General features: G+C 40.4%; 1 protein-coding gene across 20 annotated transcripts in view; it reads left to right on the top strand.

Annotated features, from left to right (window-relative positions):
* The first annotated feature begins 609 nt into the window (after window positions 1-609).
* Window positions 610-16316, top strand: part of INPP4A (inositol polyphosphate-4-phosphatase type I A) — a 163550-nt gene continuing 147843 nt past the window's right edge. For 19 of the 20 annotated variants that reach the window (XR_004352944.1, XR_004352954.1, XR_004352955.1 and 16 more), the window contains exon 1: window positions 15146-15410. The gene's annotated coding sequence lies outside the window, so the exon portion shown is untranslated. Of the gene's footprint in view, window positions 661-15145; window positions 15411-16316 lie in introns of those variants that run through there. The other variant, XM_032653347.1, reaches the window with a different exon arrangement.

Genomic DNA, 16316 nt, shown 5'->3' on the forward strand with positions numbered 1-16316 from the left:
TTGCTGTACAGCAGAGATTGCCACAACGTTGTAAGTCGACTATATTTCAATTTAAAAAAGTCACCCAGGAAGGCTTTTAAAAATCCCAGTGCTTGGGCCCCATCCTCAGTGATTCTGATTTAATTGGTCTTGGGGTAGAGCCTGCACAGCTACAATTTTTAAAAGGTCTCCAGATGATCCTGATATGCAGCCAAGTTAAAGAATTTCTAGAAAGAAAATTGTTGAATGCATGCTATGTACCAGGCGTTGTGAGCTGAGTGAGGCCCTAACATAGGGTTGAGTGAGACCAGGTCCCTGCCCTCAGTGAACTTGCTGACTAATAGGGGAAGTAGATCTGTGTGTGACTATAATGCCCAAAGTTGCTATAGTACATTTCTGTATGCTTGTTTTGGAAATACAGATGAGAGAGGAACTGATTCAGTCTTGAGGAAGTTGGAAGAAAAAAACGACGGCTCAAGAAGTGATAATATTTAAGACCTTAAAGGATGAGTAGGGGATTGTCAGGCAGACAAGGGAAGGAGCTGCCCCAAAGCTTTGTTCTGTCTCTTTATTAGCCGTAGGGAGGTGATATTTGGCCAGGACTCAGGATCCCAAATTCTGGACCAGCTGCCCACTGCTGCTTATGAGATTTATGAGGAAGAGCCCTGCACAGTGAAGAAGGTCAGTCAGTGCCTGTTCTTTCTTTTTAGCAGCTAGGGGTATTTGGAAGGCCATACGTAAGCTGTCAGGAGGGTGCAGTCAGCAAAACAGCCCACAACAGATACTCAATGGAGAGAATTTGATAGAGGAACTAGTTACATGATAGAGTTGTTAAAAACCCAAACATACGGCAACCCAGAGATTAGCAGAGAGCCCAAAAGCTGAAGGGACGTTAGGAGGTGGTGGAATTACCAGAGCCCAGGGGCCAGAGTTGTCTAATGGGAGCTGGAAACACAGTAAGGACTGCACAAAGGGAGCTGGGCTGACCAAGGAGATGCAGCCAATGATGCAAACGTGACAAACTCTGGTCAAGGGAGATAGGGGATGCCTAGATTCTCCTTTCCTCCTGCTCCTCTGTTTCCTGACAGTGCATGCCATTGGGGAAACCCAGCCAGAAATCAGTTGGCAAAGGAACCGAGGAGGTGTAGTTTTCCGGGGTCAGTCCCTGAAGGGTGGGGAATGAACCTAGATGCTTACAGGCTTAATTGATCCATTCTGGACTTCTGGCCCAAGGCTGACACCAAAATCAGACTGAGAAGCCTCTCTGTCCCTTTTTCCTACATCTAACACTTTTATCTTGGCCTAGAGCAGAGATGCTCAACTGATATGCTGGAGACACTTCCCTGATGGGGTCTGGGAGGCCAGAATCCCTAAGATGTTTACCTCCAGCTGCAAGAGGCTTTCTTTCATTACCCCAGGATCCTGGAAAATATGTTTTCTGTATGCCATGGAGTAAAAGTGTTTGGGAAGCAATGCTATAGGAAGAGGCAAAGAATGGAAGGTTCTGGAGGAAGCCCACACTTAGGAAGAGAAGGTGCTTCTAAAGCAGGGGCCCACCTTGAGGGCCTGCAAGGTGAGACAATCCCAGACTCATCCAATTGTACTAGCCAGGAGAAAAGCAATCAAAGGAGGGAGCCAGTATCAAAAAGGAGAAGTATGATCAAAATCCACTCTCTTCACAGAATCCTGAAGATGGAAGACTAAATGAAACCAAAAGTTCTCTCAGCCTCAGGTTTTGAAAGAAGTAACAAGACACTAGCATGTCCTACATCTAGGGAGCTGTTAAGGAGCTGTTCCTCTCAGTTCCTATATGCAAAGAAACAGGGAAGTGGGGCCCATACACGGGAAAACAAACAAAAAAGACAGGCAATAGCAACTGCCTAGGAGAGAGCCTGGATTGTACTCAACAGACAAAGACTTCAGACCTATCATTACAAACCTATTCAAAGAATGGAAGCCATGTTTTAAAGAGGTTAAAAAAGGGAGTTCCCTGGTGGTCCAGTGGTTAGGACTCCATGCTTCCACTGCCAGGGGCCCAGGTTTGATCCCTGGTCAGGGAACTAAGATCCACAAGCTGCATGGCATGGCCAAAAAATAATAATAATGATTATAATGTAGTGTTGGCCCTTTGGAAAGTAAAGGAAATCTTCAGGGTCCCCAAACAAACACCAAAATTAAAATCCTAGACTTGAGCCAAAAAACAAAATGAAAACCAGATTGCTCTGAGGCAAATTACCAAATCAGTCCAGAGATTCAGGAATTAGGTGGTCAGGAATAAACTTTGGGGCTGAAATTTAAAAAAAAAAAAAAGAAGAAAAAGAAATGAAAAAAGATTATGACAATGTTTCATGAAATAAAGAATATCAGGGACTTCCCTGGTGGTCCAGTGGGTAAGATTCCGTGCTCCCAATGCAGGGGGCCCGGGTTCGATCCCTGGTCGGGGAACTAGATCCTGCATGCATGCAGTAAATAAGAGTCCGCATGCCTCAACTAAAGATCCTGCATGCCTCAGCGAAGATCTCGAGTGCCACAACTAAGACCCAGTGCAGCCAAAATAAAGATAAATATTTTTTTAAAAAAGAATATCCATAAAGAGACAGAAATTATTTAAAAAATCAAATGAAAATTCTAGGGTTGAAAAGTATAGTAATTGGCATGAAAGATTCACTAGAGGGGCTTGACTGTAAATGCGAACTGGCAGAAGAAAGAATCAGCAAACTTGAAGATAGAGCAACAGAGATTATGCAGTCCAAAGAACAGAGGGAATAAAGAATGAGGAAAAATAAACAGCACCATGAGAAATATGGGATGCCATGAAACACGCTAATATACACTTAATGGCAATAACAGAAGGACCAGCGAGGGAGAGAGGAGCAAAAAGGGATCTACACATTCAAGAAGATTAACCAACTCCAAATAGAATAAATCCAATGAGATCCAAACACATCAGAGTAAAAATACTAAAAATAAAAGACAAAGGGAAAATCTTGAAAGCGGCAGGAGAATGTGACTTGTCACATGCAAGGAAATCCCAATAAGATTAACAGCTGGCTCCTCGTAATACATAATGGAGACAGTTTAGTAACATATTCAAGTGCTCCATTTCTATTCAACATTGTAATGGAGGTTCTAGCAAGCACAATTAGGCAGTAAACAAGCAAACAAAGTAACAAATAAAGGGCATTTAGATTGGAAAGAAAGGAAGAAGTCTCTGTAGACAGATGGCATAATCTTATATATAGAAAATGAAGGGATCTAATAAAAATCTATAAGAACTAACAAATGGGTTCAGCAGTGTTGCAGAATACAAGATGAATATACAAAAATCTACTATTTCCATACAGTAGGAATGAACAAACCAGAAATGAAATTAAGAAAACTATTATGATATTATAAAAAGAGTAAAATAGGAATAAATGTAACCAAAGAGTGCAAACCTCATACACTGAAAACTAGAAAACATTATTGAAAGAAATTTAAAAAGACCTAAGTAAGTGGAAAGATATCCCATGTTCATGGATCAAAAGACTTAATATTTTAAGAGGGTAATATTCCTTGAATTTACCTATAGTTTCAACATATTCCCTAATGAAATTCCAGCTGGATTCTTTGAAGAAATTAAGAAGTGGCTCCTAAAGTTCATTTGGAAGTACAGGAGACCCAGAAGAGCCAATGAAGTCTTGAAAAAGAACAAAATTGCACGACCCACACTTCCTGATTTCAAGATTTACTACAAATCAAGGCATTGTGGCACTAGAATAAGGATAGACATCAATGGAATAGAACTGAGAATCCAGAAATAAGCCATCACATTTACAGCCAATTGGTTTTTGGCAAGGATGCCAAGGCAATTCAATGGGAGAAAGAATTGTCAGTTAAACAAATAGTACCAAGACAAATGGCTATTTAAAAGAAAAAGAATGAAATCGTACCCCTGCCTCATACTAGAAAAAAAATTGAACTCAAAATGGGTCAAATACTTCAACGAAAGAATTAAAACTATAAAACTCTTAGAAAAAAACAAAGGCAAACATTTTTGTGACCTTTTAGTAGGCAATGGTCTTTCAGATATGAAACCAAAAGCATCACCAGCAAAAGGAAAAATAGATAATTTGTGTTTTGAGAATCGTTCTAAGAGCAAAGATTGGAAATACTGTTATTTTCAAGCTTGATTTTTGACCAAATGACACAATTTGTACACCCTTTGAGAATATTATGATGGCTGTCAGGGGGATGGATGTAACTGACAACACAGAGCTTGGTGAGAAAATTTCTATCTGGAAAGTGTAGGTTAAAACACTCATTTTGTTCGTTTTTTTCTATCTGGAAATTGTAGGTTAAAACACTCATTTTGTTCGCTTTTTTCTATCTGGAAATTGTAGGTTAAAACACTCATTTTGTTCATTTTTTTCTATCTAATTTTAAAATAAATTGTGTTTGATTCCTTGGAGAAGAAATGCTTCCCTTGCACTGAATCACTGAAGTAACCTCAAAACATTAATATCACTCATTAGGCATAGATGGATCCAGAGCCTGGGATTATGCTGCCAGGGCTCCTTCCCTTGCCTCCATCCCTTGACTGTTTTTCTCTGCTTCCTGACCTCGTTTTCAGTCTGGCCCTCTCTACATAATGGGAAAGAGGCCAGTGTCTGCCCAAAGCACACATCCTTAAGGTCTGTGATCCAAAAGGAAGAGAGATAACCTTTTCTAGGGTCCACTAATCAGGTCCCACAGAAGGTCTCTTGTCTCCTCTGGAACACCTGCCCTCGAATTAGAACAGCTCCTGTGGAAAAAGGGATGACGTCCCATGATCAACCAGGCCTGGGCCATATGCCTGTCCTCATTGCACTGTAATTGATAGCACCCATCAGAGTCTCATTGGACGAGAGATGGACCTCTCCTCAAAAAGAAAAAGGGATTCAGAGCAAGCAGAAACAATAGGTTTTTACTACAGAAAGCACGAGTGAAAAATATGAAATGCTTGAAAAAGTTTGACATGATAGTAATTACTTTTATTCTGATTACTAATTACAGTAGAAGAACAAACAACTTCTTTTCAGTACTGAAGAATAATGAAGTACCTTAGCTTTTATATCCCTTCACAGTTCGTTGAAGTTAAAGAAATCATGCTATTCTGTATCTCACTTACCTTAAAGGTTCACCTAAGGTTGTGAGGATTCCATACCAGCCCTGGTCATCATTACAGAATATTGCTGAGGTTCATTGCGTGTACTTTACTCTGGGAAATTTTATACCAACAGTTTGATTTAAACTGTATACTTGCTTTCGGTCTAGGGGTCTAGACTTCAGTGACTGAGGCTAGTCATGCAGGTGCATGACTGACCTCCAATATAAACCCTTGACATTCAGGCTCACGTGAGCTTTCCAAGTTGGCAACACTTCACACATGTCGTTGCTGGAGGAATTAAGTGCAACTTGCGCCACGCCGTTGAGAGAGTCCACGTGTGCCTGATTTCCTCGGGACTTTGTCCCATGTGCCTTTTCCCTTTGCTGGTTTTGTTCTGCATCCTTTCACTGCAATAAACGGTAACCTTGAGTATAACAACCTCGGGGTCCTGTGGGTCCTTCTAGCAAATTATTGAATTTCAGGACAGTCTTTTGAAGATCCCCAACATAATAATACCCTATTTGCTTTTTTAAATAACAGTTTTTTTTTGAGATATAAATTCACATACCATAAAAATTACCCTTTTGGAGTGTACGATTCAATGGGTTTTTGTATATGCACAGAACTGTGCAGCCATCACCACCATCTAAATCCAGAATATTTTAATCATCCCTAAAAGATCACTTTACCTATTAACAAACACTCCCCATCCTCCCCTCCTCCCAGTTCCTGGAAACTACATATTTACCTTTGTCTCTATGGACTTGCCTATTCTGGAAATATTATATAAATGGAATCATACAATGTGTGGCCCTTTGTAACTGGATTATTTCATTTAGCATATTATTAAGGTTTATCCATCATAGCATGTATCAATACTTCATTCCTTTTTATTGTGAACAATATTCCACATTTATCCATTCATTCAGTCGATGAACTTTGGGTTGTTTCTACTTTTTGGCCCTTATGAATAGTGCTGCTATGAACAATCCTGTAAACGTTTATTCATGGATATGTTTTCAATTCTCTTCATTACATACCTAGGAGTGGAATTGATGGGTCATATGGTAACTTTATGTTTAACAGTTTTGGGAATTCCCTTGCTGTCCAGTGGTTAGTGCTTTCACTGCTGTGGGCCCAGGTTTGATCTGGGAACTAAGATCCCACAAGCCATGTGGTGCGACCAAAAAAAAAAAAAAAAAAAAAACTCAAAAATTGTTAAAGTGGCTGCTCCATTTTACAATACTACCAGCAATGTACGAGTGTTACAATTTACCACATATTTGCCAACACTTGTTATTATCTGACTTTTTAAGTCTTGGTCATCTTAGAGGCTGTGAAGTGGTACCTCATGGTGGTTTTGATTTGCATTTCCTTGATGGCTAATGAGGTTGAGCATCTTTCCATATACTTATTGGCCATTCATATATCTTCTCAGGAGAAATGTCTGTTTGGATCTTTTGCCCATTTTCACTTGGGTTATTTGTCTTTTAATTGCTGAGTTGTAAATGTCCTTTACGTATTGTGGATAAAAGTTCCTTAAATATATATGATTTTTTTTTTTCTTTGCGGTACCCGGGCCTCTCCCGTTGCGGAGCACAGACGCGCAGGCTCAGCGGCCATGGCTCACGGGCCCAGCCGCTACACGGCATGTGGGATCCTCCCAAACTGGGGCATGAACCCGCGTCCCCTGCATCGGCAGGCGGACTCTCAACCACTGCGCCACCAGGGAAGCCCTAAATATATATGATTTTGAAATGTTTTCTCCCATTCTGTGGGTTGTCTTCACTTTCTTGATGTTACCCTTTGAAGCACAAAAGGTTTTGATTTTGGTAAAGCCCAAATTATCTATTTTTGGTTGTTGTTGCTTGTACTTGTGGTGTCACATCTAAGGAATCACCCCCTAGTCCAAGTCCAAAGAGACGTATTCTTATGTTTTCTTCTGATAATTTTACAGTATTAGCTTTTACTTTTAAGTCTGTGATCCACTTTGAGTTAATTTTCGTATATAGTGTGAAGTAAGAATCCAATGTCATTTTTTGCCTGTACATACCCAGTTGTCCCAGGACCATTTGTTTAACAGGTTATTCTTTACCCAGCTAAATTGTTTTGGCATCAATAAAATCAATAAATCACAAACATAAGGGTTTATTTCTGGACTCCCAATTCATGTCTATCCTTATGCCAGTACCATGGTATCTTCACTATGTAGCTTTTTAGTAAGTTTTGAAATTAGTCAGAATAAGACCTCCAACTTTGTTTTCCTTTTTCAAGATTGTTTTGACTATCTCAGTTTTTTCCATTTCCATATACATTTTTAGATCAACTTGTCAATTTCTGCAAAGAAGCTAGCTGGGATTTTGATAGGGATTATGTTGAATTGAAGATCATTTGGGGGGAATATTGCCATCTTATAAATATTAAGTCTTCTGATCCATGAACGTGGGGTATATTTCTATTTATTTAGGTTTTCTTTAATTTCTTTGAACAATGTTTTGGATTTTCAGTACACAAGTCTTGAACTTTGTTAAATATATTCCTAAGTATTTTATTATTTTGGTGCTATTATAAATGGAGTTTATAATAAGTGGAGTTTTATTAATTTCACATTTGGATTGTTCATTGCTAGTTTGTAAAAATATTGATCTTATATCCTGCATCCTTGCTGAACTGGGTTATTCTATTTTTTTTTTTAATTGATTCCTTAGGCTTTTTTATATACAGGATGACACTATCTGCAAATAGAGAGAGTTTTACCTCTTCCTCTTCAGTCTGGATGTCTTTTTTTTTTCTCCTTTCCCTAAGTGGAACCTCCAATACAATGTTGCATGTAAGTGGAAAGAGGGGACATCTTTGTCTTATTCCTGATCTTAGAGGTAAAACATCCTATCTTTCATCAAATATAATGTTAGCTCTGGGTTTTCAAAAATGTTCTTTGTCAGTTTGAGGAAGTTCTCTTTTATTCCTAGTTCGTTGAGTTTTGGGTGTTGAATTTTGTCAAATCATGTGTGTTTTGCTACTTATTAATATGATGTTTTCCCTTAATTGGTTTTCAGATGTTAAACTAAATTTATATTCCTGGGATAAATCTCTCTTGGTCACGGTGTATAACATTTTCCATATATTACTAGATTCAGTATGCTAGTATTTTGGGGGGAGGATTTTTGTGTATATTCATAAGGAATATAGATTTGGAGTTTTCCTTTATTCTAATGTCTGTGTCTGTTTATGGTATTTGAGTAACACAGACCTCATAGAAAGAGTTTGGAAGTGTTTCCTCCTCTTCTAATTTCTGTAAGAGTTTGTAAAGAATTTTTAAAATATTTGTTAAAATTCATTAGTGAAGACATCTGGGCCTGAGGATTTTTTTAATGGAATGCTTTAAAGTTATTAATTAAAAATTGTTTTCTTATTATAGGTCTATACAGATTTTCTACTTCTTTTGAGTTTGTCTCATTTGCTTCTTTCTAAGAATTTCTCAATTTCATCTAGGTTTTGTAGCTTGTTAAGATAAAATTGTTCAGAGTTTTCCTTTATAATCCTTGTTATTGATGCATGGTCAGTAGTGATATCTCCTCTCTCACTCCTAATTCTAGTAATTTGAATCTTCTCTCTCCTTTTTTTCTTGGCCAATCTAGTTAAAGGTTTGTCAAAATCGTTAGTGTTTTCAAGTAACTGACTTTTGGTTTTATTGATCTTTCTATATTTTCTATTCTGTATTTCATTTGTTTCAATTCTGATCATTATTATTTCCTTTCTTGTGCTTTTCTTGGGCGGGAGGATTGTTATTCTTCTAATTTCTTAAGGAGAAAGGTTAGGTTACTAATTTTAGGTCTTTTTTTTTTTTTTTTTTAATATAGGTGTTTCCAGCCATAAATTTTCCTCTTAGCATTGCTTTAGCTGCATTCCAAAAGTTTTGGTATGTTGAGTTTTCACTGTAATTTTTCTGAAAATGTTTTCTCACTTCCCTTTTGAGTTCTTTTTGACCCCCCGGTTATTGAGGGCTGTGTTGTTTAATTTCTACCTACTTGTAATTTCCTTTTGTTGTTGATTTCTATTTTAGTAACACTGGGGTCAGAGAACATACTTTATATGATTTCAATCCTTTATAATTTATTGAGACTTTTTAATGGCCTACCAGTCTATCCTGGAAAACATTTCATAAATAACTGAGCAGTATGTATGTATGTTCTGATATTGTTGGGTGGAGTATTCTATGGATATACGTTAAGTCTAGTTGGTTTATAGTGTTGTTCAAGTCTTCTCTTTCCTTGATCTTCTGCCTCATTGTTTTATGCATTATTTAAAGTAGAGTATTGACATCTTTAACTATTACTATTACACTGTCCACCTCTTACTTAAACTCTGTCCGTGTTGTCTCCTGTAATTTGGGTCTCTTTTTTGGATGCATCGTCTTTATTGTATCTTCCTGATTAACTGACCCTCTTAGAAAGTGTCCCTCTTTGTCTGTAGTAATAGTTTTTTTGTTTCAAAGTTTGTTTTGTCTGATATTAGTATAACCACAGTAGCCCTCTGTTGTTTACTGTTTCTATGGTATACTTTTGTCCATCATTTTACCATTGACCTATTTGTACCTTTAAATTTTGTTTCTGTAGACAGCACATAGTTCAGTCATGTTCTTCTTTTTTTAAAAAAAATCCATCTGCCAATCTCTGCCTTTTAATTGGAGCATTTCATTTATTTATATTTAATATAACTTGTGATAAGGTAGGACTTATATCTGCCATTTTGCTCTTTGTTTTCCACATATTTTATGTCCTTTTTGTTCCTCTCTTCCTCTGTTACTGCTTCTTTTGTGGTAAATATGTATGTTTTAGTATACTACTGATATTTTAATTCCCTTCTTTCTTTTAATGTTTATATTTATATCTATATCTGTGTATATCTGCAGTTAGTGTTTGCCCTGGGAATTAAATTATCATCTTAATTAACTTAAATCAATCTAGTTTGTATTAATAACAAGTTAATTTCAGTGGTATATACAAACTTCACCCCAATTAAGCTGTTTTCTCCCCACTCCTTTGTGCTATTATTATTATACACATTGTATCCTTTTTATATTATGAGCCCATCAACATGGATTTATATTGATTGTTTTATGCAGATATCTTTTAAATCAGAGAGAAGAAAAGCATTTCAAACTGATTTTTACCTTTGTATTTACCTTTAGTTTTTATTTATTTGTGTGAATTTGAGTTATTCTTTAGTGTCCTTTCATTTCAGCCTGAAGGATTGCCTTTATTATTTCTTATAGGATGGGTCTGCTAGCAGTGAATTCTCTCAGTTTTTGTTTATTTGAGAATATCTTATTCTCCTTCATTTTTGAAAGAGAGTTTTGCTGAATATAGAACTCTAGGTTTACAGCCTTTTCCTTTCAGCACTGTGATTATGCTATTTTACTTTCTTCTGACCTCCATGACTTCTTTTTTTAAAAAATAAATTTATCTATTTGTTTATTTTTGGCTGCATCGGGTCTTCATTGCTGTGTGCAGGCTTTCTCTAGTTGTGGCGAGCAGGGGCTGCTCTTCATTGTGGTGCGCAGGCTTCTCATTGCAGTGGCTTCTCTTGTTGCGGAGCACGGGCTGTAGGCACACAGGCTTCAGTAGTTGTGGCTTGCAGGCTTCAGAGCTTGGGCTCAGTAGTTGTGGTACATGGGCTTAGTTGCTCTGCAGCATGTGGGATCTTCCTGGACCAGGGTTCGAACCTGTGTCCCCTGCATTGGCAGGCAGATTCTTAATCACAGTGCCACCAGCGAAGTCCCTTTCCATGATTTCTGATGAGAAAACAGCTGTTAATTTTGTTGAGGATCCCTTGTACTTTATGAGTTGCTTCTCTCTTGGTGCTTTCAAGATTCCTTCCATCTTTGGCTTTTTTTTTCATCTTTGGCCTTTGATAGTTTGATGATGCTGTGTCTAGGGTGAATCTACTTGAGTTTATGCTAGTTGGAGTTTATTGAACTTCTTGGATGTGTAAATTAGTGTTTTTCATCATACTGGGAAATTTTTAGCCATTATTTCTTCAAATATTCTTTCTGACACCATTGTAAAGCAATTATACTCCAATAAAGATGTAAAAAAAAAATATTCTTTCTATACCTTTCTCTCTCCTCTCTGTCTGGGACTTCCATCATGTGTCTGTTGATATAGTCGATGGTGTCCCACAGATCTCTGAGCCTCTGTTCATGTTTCTTTATTCTTTTTGCTTTATGTTCCTCAGACTAGGCTATATCAATTGACCTATTTTCAAATGTAATTCTTTCTTCTGCCAGCCCAATCCTGCTGTTATACCCCTCTAACAGATTTTTCATTTCAGTTATTATACCTTTTAAATATAGGATTTATGTTTGGTTCTTTTTTTATAATTCCCATCTCTTTTTGATATTCTCTTTTTGTTGCTCTCATACTTTCCTTTAGCTTTTTTTAAAAAATTAATTTATTTATTTATGCCTGTGTTGGGTCTTCGTTTCTGTGCGAGGGCTTTCTCTAGTTGTGGCAAGTGGGGGCCACTCTTCATCGTGGTGTGCGGGCCTCTCACTGTCGCTGCCTCTCTTGTTCTCTGTGGAGCACAGGCTCCAGACGTGCAGGCTCAGTAATTGTGGCTCATGGGCCCAGTTGCTCTGTGGCATGTGGGATCTTCCTAGACCAGGGCTCGAACCTGTGTCCCCTGCATTGGCAGGCAGATTCTCAACCACTGCGCCACCAGGGAAGCCCTCCGTTAGCTTTTGATACGTGATTTCCTTTGGTTCTTTGCACATGTTTATGATAACTGATTTAAAGTCTTTGTCTAGTAGGTATAACATTTGTGTTTTCTCACAGACATTCTATTGACTACCTTTTAGCCTCTGTCCTTTCCTGTTTCTTTATGCTTAAACTTTTTGTTTGAAACTGGACATTTTAAATTACATAATGTGGCAATTCTGGAAATCAAATTTCCCTCTACCCCAGGGAAAGAGAAGAGGGCCTTTTGTTTGTTTAGTGTCTCTCTTGGGATAATTCTATAAAGCCTTTATTCTGTGTCATTTGTAGCCACTGAAGTCCTTGCTTGGTTAGCTTAATTCCTGTCTTTTTATTGATATTCTTTGTGTATATTGGCTAACTATTATACAAAGATAGTCTCAAATGCTGCGATGAATATGTCTTCTTTTTTTAAAAAAAATATTTGTTTATTTTTGGCTGCAATGGGTCTTTGTTGCTGCGCATGGGCTTTCTCTAGTTGTGGTGAGCGGGGGCTACTCTTCGTTGCGGTGCATGGACTTCTCATTGCGGTGGCTTCTCTTGTTGTGGAGCACCGGTTCTAGGCACACGGGCTCAGTAGTTGTGGCACACGAGCTTAGTTGCTCTGTGGCATGTGGGATCTTCCTGAACCAGGGCTCGAACCCATGTCCCCTGCATTAGTAGGCAGATGCTTAACCACTGCGCCACCAGGGAAGCCCTCAGCATGTCTTTATGAAGGGGCTGTGTGTGTATGTTGAGGCATGTCTTCAGTGTTCGGGCAGGCGATTTACAACTCTGCCTGAGCCTTCATTTCTTGCTTGCTCAAAGCCTCAAGGTCAGCCAGAAGTGAGAAATTATGGCCTTCTTAAGTCTTTCCTGGACATGTGCATAGTTGTACACATGTGTGTCCTTTTGGATTCCAAGAAATATGTCAGGTCTTTCCAAAGTTCCCCCATTCTTTGCTTTTAATTGGTGAGTCTCTTGCTAGCTCCACCTGGTATCACCACCTTAGGCAGTTGCCCTGTTAAATAATTGTTGCCGATTGCTTTCACCAAATGCTCTGTGGATAGGGCCAACTGCACCAAATAAGCACTGAGTCAGGTCAATTAAAGACAAGCCCTGAGAACGGAGCTTCTCCATTAAGCTGCCAGGCCAGTCACATAGTGAAAACTCCTTGGGGATAGGGCGTTATGAGGCACTCCAAAAGCTTTTTTGTGCCTCCTTTTTTGCGAGGCCACTGGTTTTCACAGCTACTATGGCAGCAGGGCTGTTAGTTTTCCAGGCTACGTATATTCTCCAGTGAAAACACATGTAAATGTATTATGTTTAATGATCCCCAAAGAAATTCTCATGTAGGTTGTTTCGAGTCCCCAAAACAGCACTGCTTAGCTCTTAATTATCATATATAGATGATCTAAGTCAGCTTACTTATTGTATACAGACAATCTAGGTCCACACGTTTATCAGAATCCCTGGAGGGCTTGTTAAAACACAGATTGCTTGGCCCCACTTTCAGAGTTTCTGATTCAGCAGGTCTGGCATGGAGCCTGGGAACTTGCATTTCTAGCAAGTTCTGAGAGGATATCAATGCTGTTGTTTGGGTTTCACATGCTGAGAGTTTCTGAAGGATGGGGATATTTTCCCACAAGCACACTTCTAGGATACTTTCTTCTATCATGTTGTGATGCTTAGGGAATGCACAGTACCATATTTACCGACAAACCTGGCTCCTTTTTCTCTTGATAATGTTCATTCTGCAGTGAAATTGGGGCCCGGTTCCTTCCTGCACTGAGATTGTAATTGATCTTTATAAGATTAACCTGAATTACACAACAGTCAAGTGACAAATGTTATTGGAAGCCTGATTCTCATTCAGTTTGTTACTATGCTAAATGAATGAATTGTTTAACTTTGATGTCTATTTTTAAATGTTTGTGAATTTAAATTTGTTCCTTTTTTTAAAGCCAGTGATTGAAAAACTCTCTTGGCTTGATTAAAGTTATCATGGCCATAAAATGTATTGTCTGAACACTTTTGAGAACACTTTTGAGAATGAAAGGGGACCTATTAATAATTTTGCTGGGGAAAAGATGTAAACTGGGGTTGTCCCAGCTAAACCAGGTATATTGGTCACCCTAGTTTTAGAAAATAAGGTATAAAATTATTTTTGCATTTCCACAAGTTTGTTTGATATTTTGGATTTAATTTTACACTAGGGTTAAAGTTCTGTCAATATTTCTATCCATTTATCTGAAGAAATAACAGAAAGCTTTTTGTTAGTAAATTACTTTTCAGAAGAGAAATTAAAAAGTCAGAAAATAAATTAAACTTTAAAAAGTTTCATATTTACTTATTTTTATCCAGACTGTTGTCTGCGTTTGGTTTTTGGTGACATGGGGAAGCTCAGCTCTAATTCTAAATATTAGAGAATTTTTGTTTAATTTTCATTTCTTACAGGTTAATCTTTTCTTTTTAAAGTAATTTATAAATGTTTGTTTTTATACCTGAGGGATGTGAGCGCCAACTGAGAAGTGTTCTGGTTTATTGAATTAAATTAGTTTTCATTCAAGAATTTTAAAGAATTTTTTTTCTGACAAAATTTAAAGATGAATGTTTATATTCAGTCCAGTATTACCCTTGCTCAAGCAGAAATATTAAGGTTTAAAGTTATATTAAAGTGAAATTTTTCTTCCCAAACTTCTGACTCTTCTATTTCACATCGCCCGGCGACCCCGCCATGGAAAAATAGAACTTTGGGAGAGAGGTGTAAGGAGCTGATATTTGGTAAGAGTCTGTAAATGTATATACAGTATGCCAGGACAATCTAGAAGGATGTTAGCAGTCTCTGTCTTCTTGCTTATCTGTTTCTTCAAAGTATGGTTTTAATTTTTGCTTGTTTCTGGGCTGAATGTTCAGCTTCCTAAACTTCGCCAGGGGACTGTGTAGTCCGCACCCGGGGAGCGCGCTCACCGGAGGGCAAACGGCCGGAGCGGTTCCCGGGTCGCGACTCTTCAGGAGTCTTCTTCCTCAGGGATGCGTCGGGGCCTCCAAGCCTCAGTATTTGTGAGGGCGAAAATGCCATCGTCCAATTAAAGTGCAGAAGTTCAAGAACTCCTTGCAGGCGATTCGATCACAGCTGAGAGCGGGTCTTACAGGAAGCCGAGAGAAGTCTGCGTGAGCAGCCGCGGAGGAGGACCGGCCGGGTGGGGTCGGCCCAGACCGGGGCTCGTGGAGCGCGCATGCGCGGCGAGGGGGCGGGGCCGGGGCGGGGCCGGCGTGGCCTCCTGAGCGGCGGCGGCAGCGGCAGCGGCAGCAGCAGTGGCAGCAGCAGTAGCAGCAGCTGCAGCAGCCTGGGCGGCGGGTTTGGCGCTGCAGCGCTGGCGGCAGGTTCGCGGCTGGGGTGGGCGCCGCGGACCCGGACAAGAGGACGAGCACCTGGAGCCCGGCTGCAGCCCACGACTTTGCGACCCAGCGGCGGCGTTGCTGCTGCGGGGCTCGGGCGCGCGGCCCGGCGGGACCGAGGACGGCGGGACGGCAGGGCGCGGGCGCCGCGGGCCGGGACGCGCCAGGTAGGTGGGCCTGGCCGGGCCGGGCCGGGGGCGACGCGGCGGCCGCGAGCCGCCGGGGACCGGGACGGTCCTCGGGCGGAGCGGGGAGCGGCGGGGCGCGGCGCGCATCCCGATACCCGGCGCGCCGGACGCGGAAGGCGCCGGCGGTTGTCATGGAAATCGTACAGCTAGCGGTTCCCTGGTGGTGGCGTCTTTGGAGAATGATCAGACCCCGGCGACCCCTAGCAGGATGACGCCCCGGGCCGCCTCGGGCTGAGGGTAGCGGGCGGCGGGGAGCCGGGATGCGGGACGTGGCGCCCCCGAGGCCAGGTCGCGGCGCCTGCTTGGTGCGTCTCCAGGGCTGGATCTAGTGACTCCAGACGCTGAGGCCTCGGGGTGTTTCGGGTGTAAACAGAACCGGGTAAAAATAAACATACACCTCGGTGTAGGCCCCCATCCTCCCAAACTCTTCCCTTTTCTGCCGGCCCACCGTCCCCGACAACAGTTCTGGCATCTTTGCTTTTGATATTTTCTTTCTTTATGGCTTTGCTAGTCAATGAATTGAGGCCTGGGAAATCTGCAGGGGTTTGTGACTGTCTCCTGAAAAGCCAGTCATGAATGTGTAGGCCACAGGAGATTGAAACACTCAAAACGTCAACGGTTAATTTACGTGTTTGTGGGTGAAGGGAGCGGTGATGGGCTCGGCTCTCCCTCCCCTTGTTGCCTGCCCTGTGACATTACATAATCATGTATTCCTGCTGCCCCGACTTCATCCCTAATGACAGATCATAAAAAAATATTCCTCTGGATAAGAAAAAAGTATAGGCGGTTGTAAAGCCCATCTTCTTGTGTTTTTGCTTTGCCACTTAATGGGTTTTGTGTTGAGAGGCTGCTGAAGAGTCGAATTTGATTTGCCACCTGCCCCTT

Source organism: Phocoena sinus, chromosome 13, assembly GCF_008692025.1.
Source record: "Phocoena sinus isolate mPhoSin1 chromosome 13, mPhoSin1.pri, whole genome shotgun sequence".
Lineage (NCBI taxonomy): Eukaryota > Metazoa > Chordata > Mammalia > Artiodactyla > Phocoenidae > Phocoena > Phocoena sinus.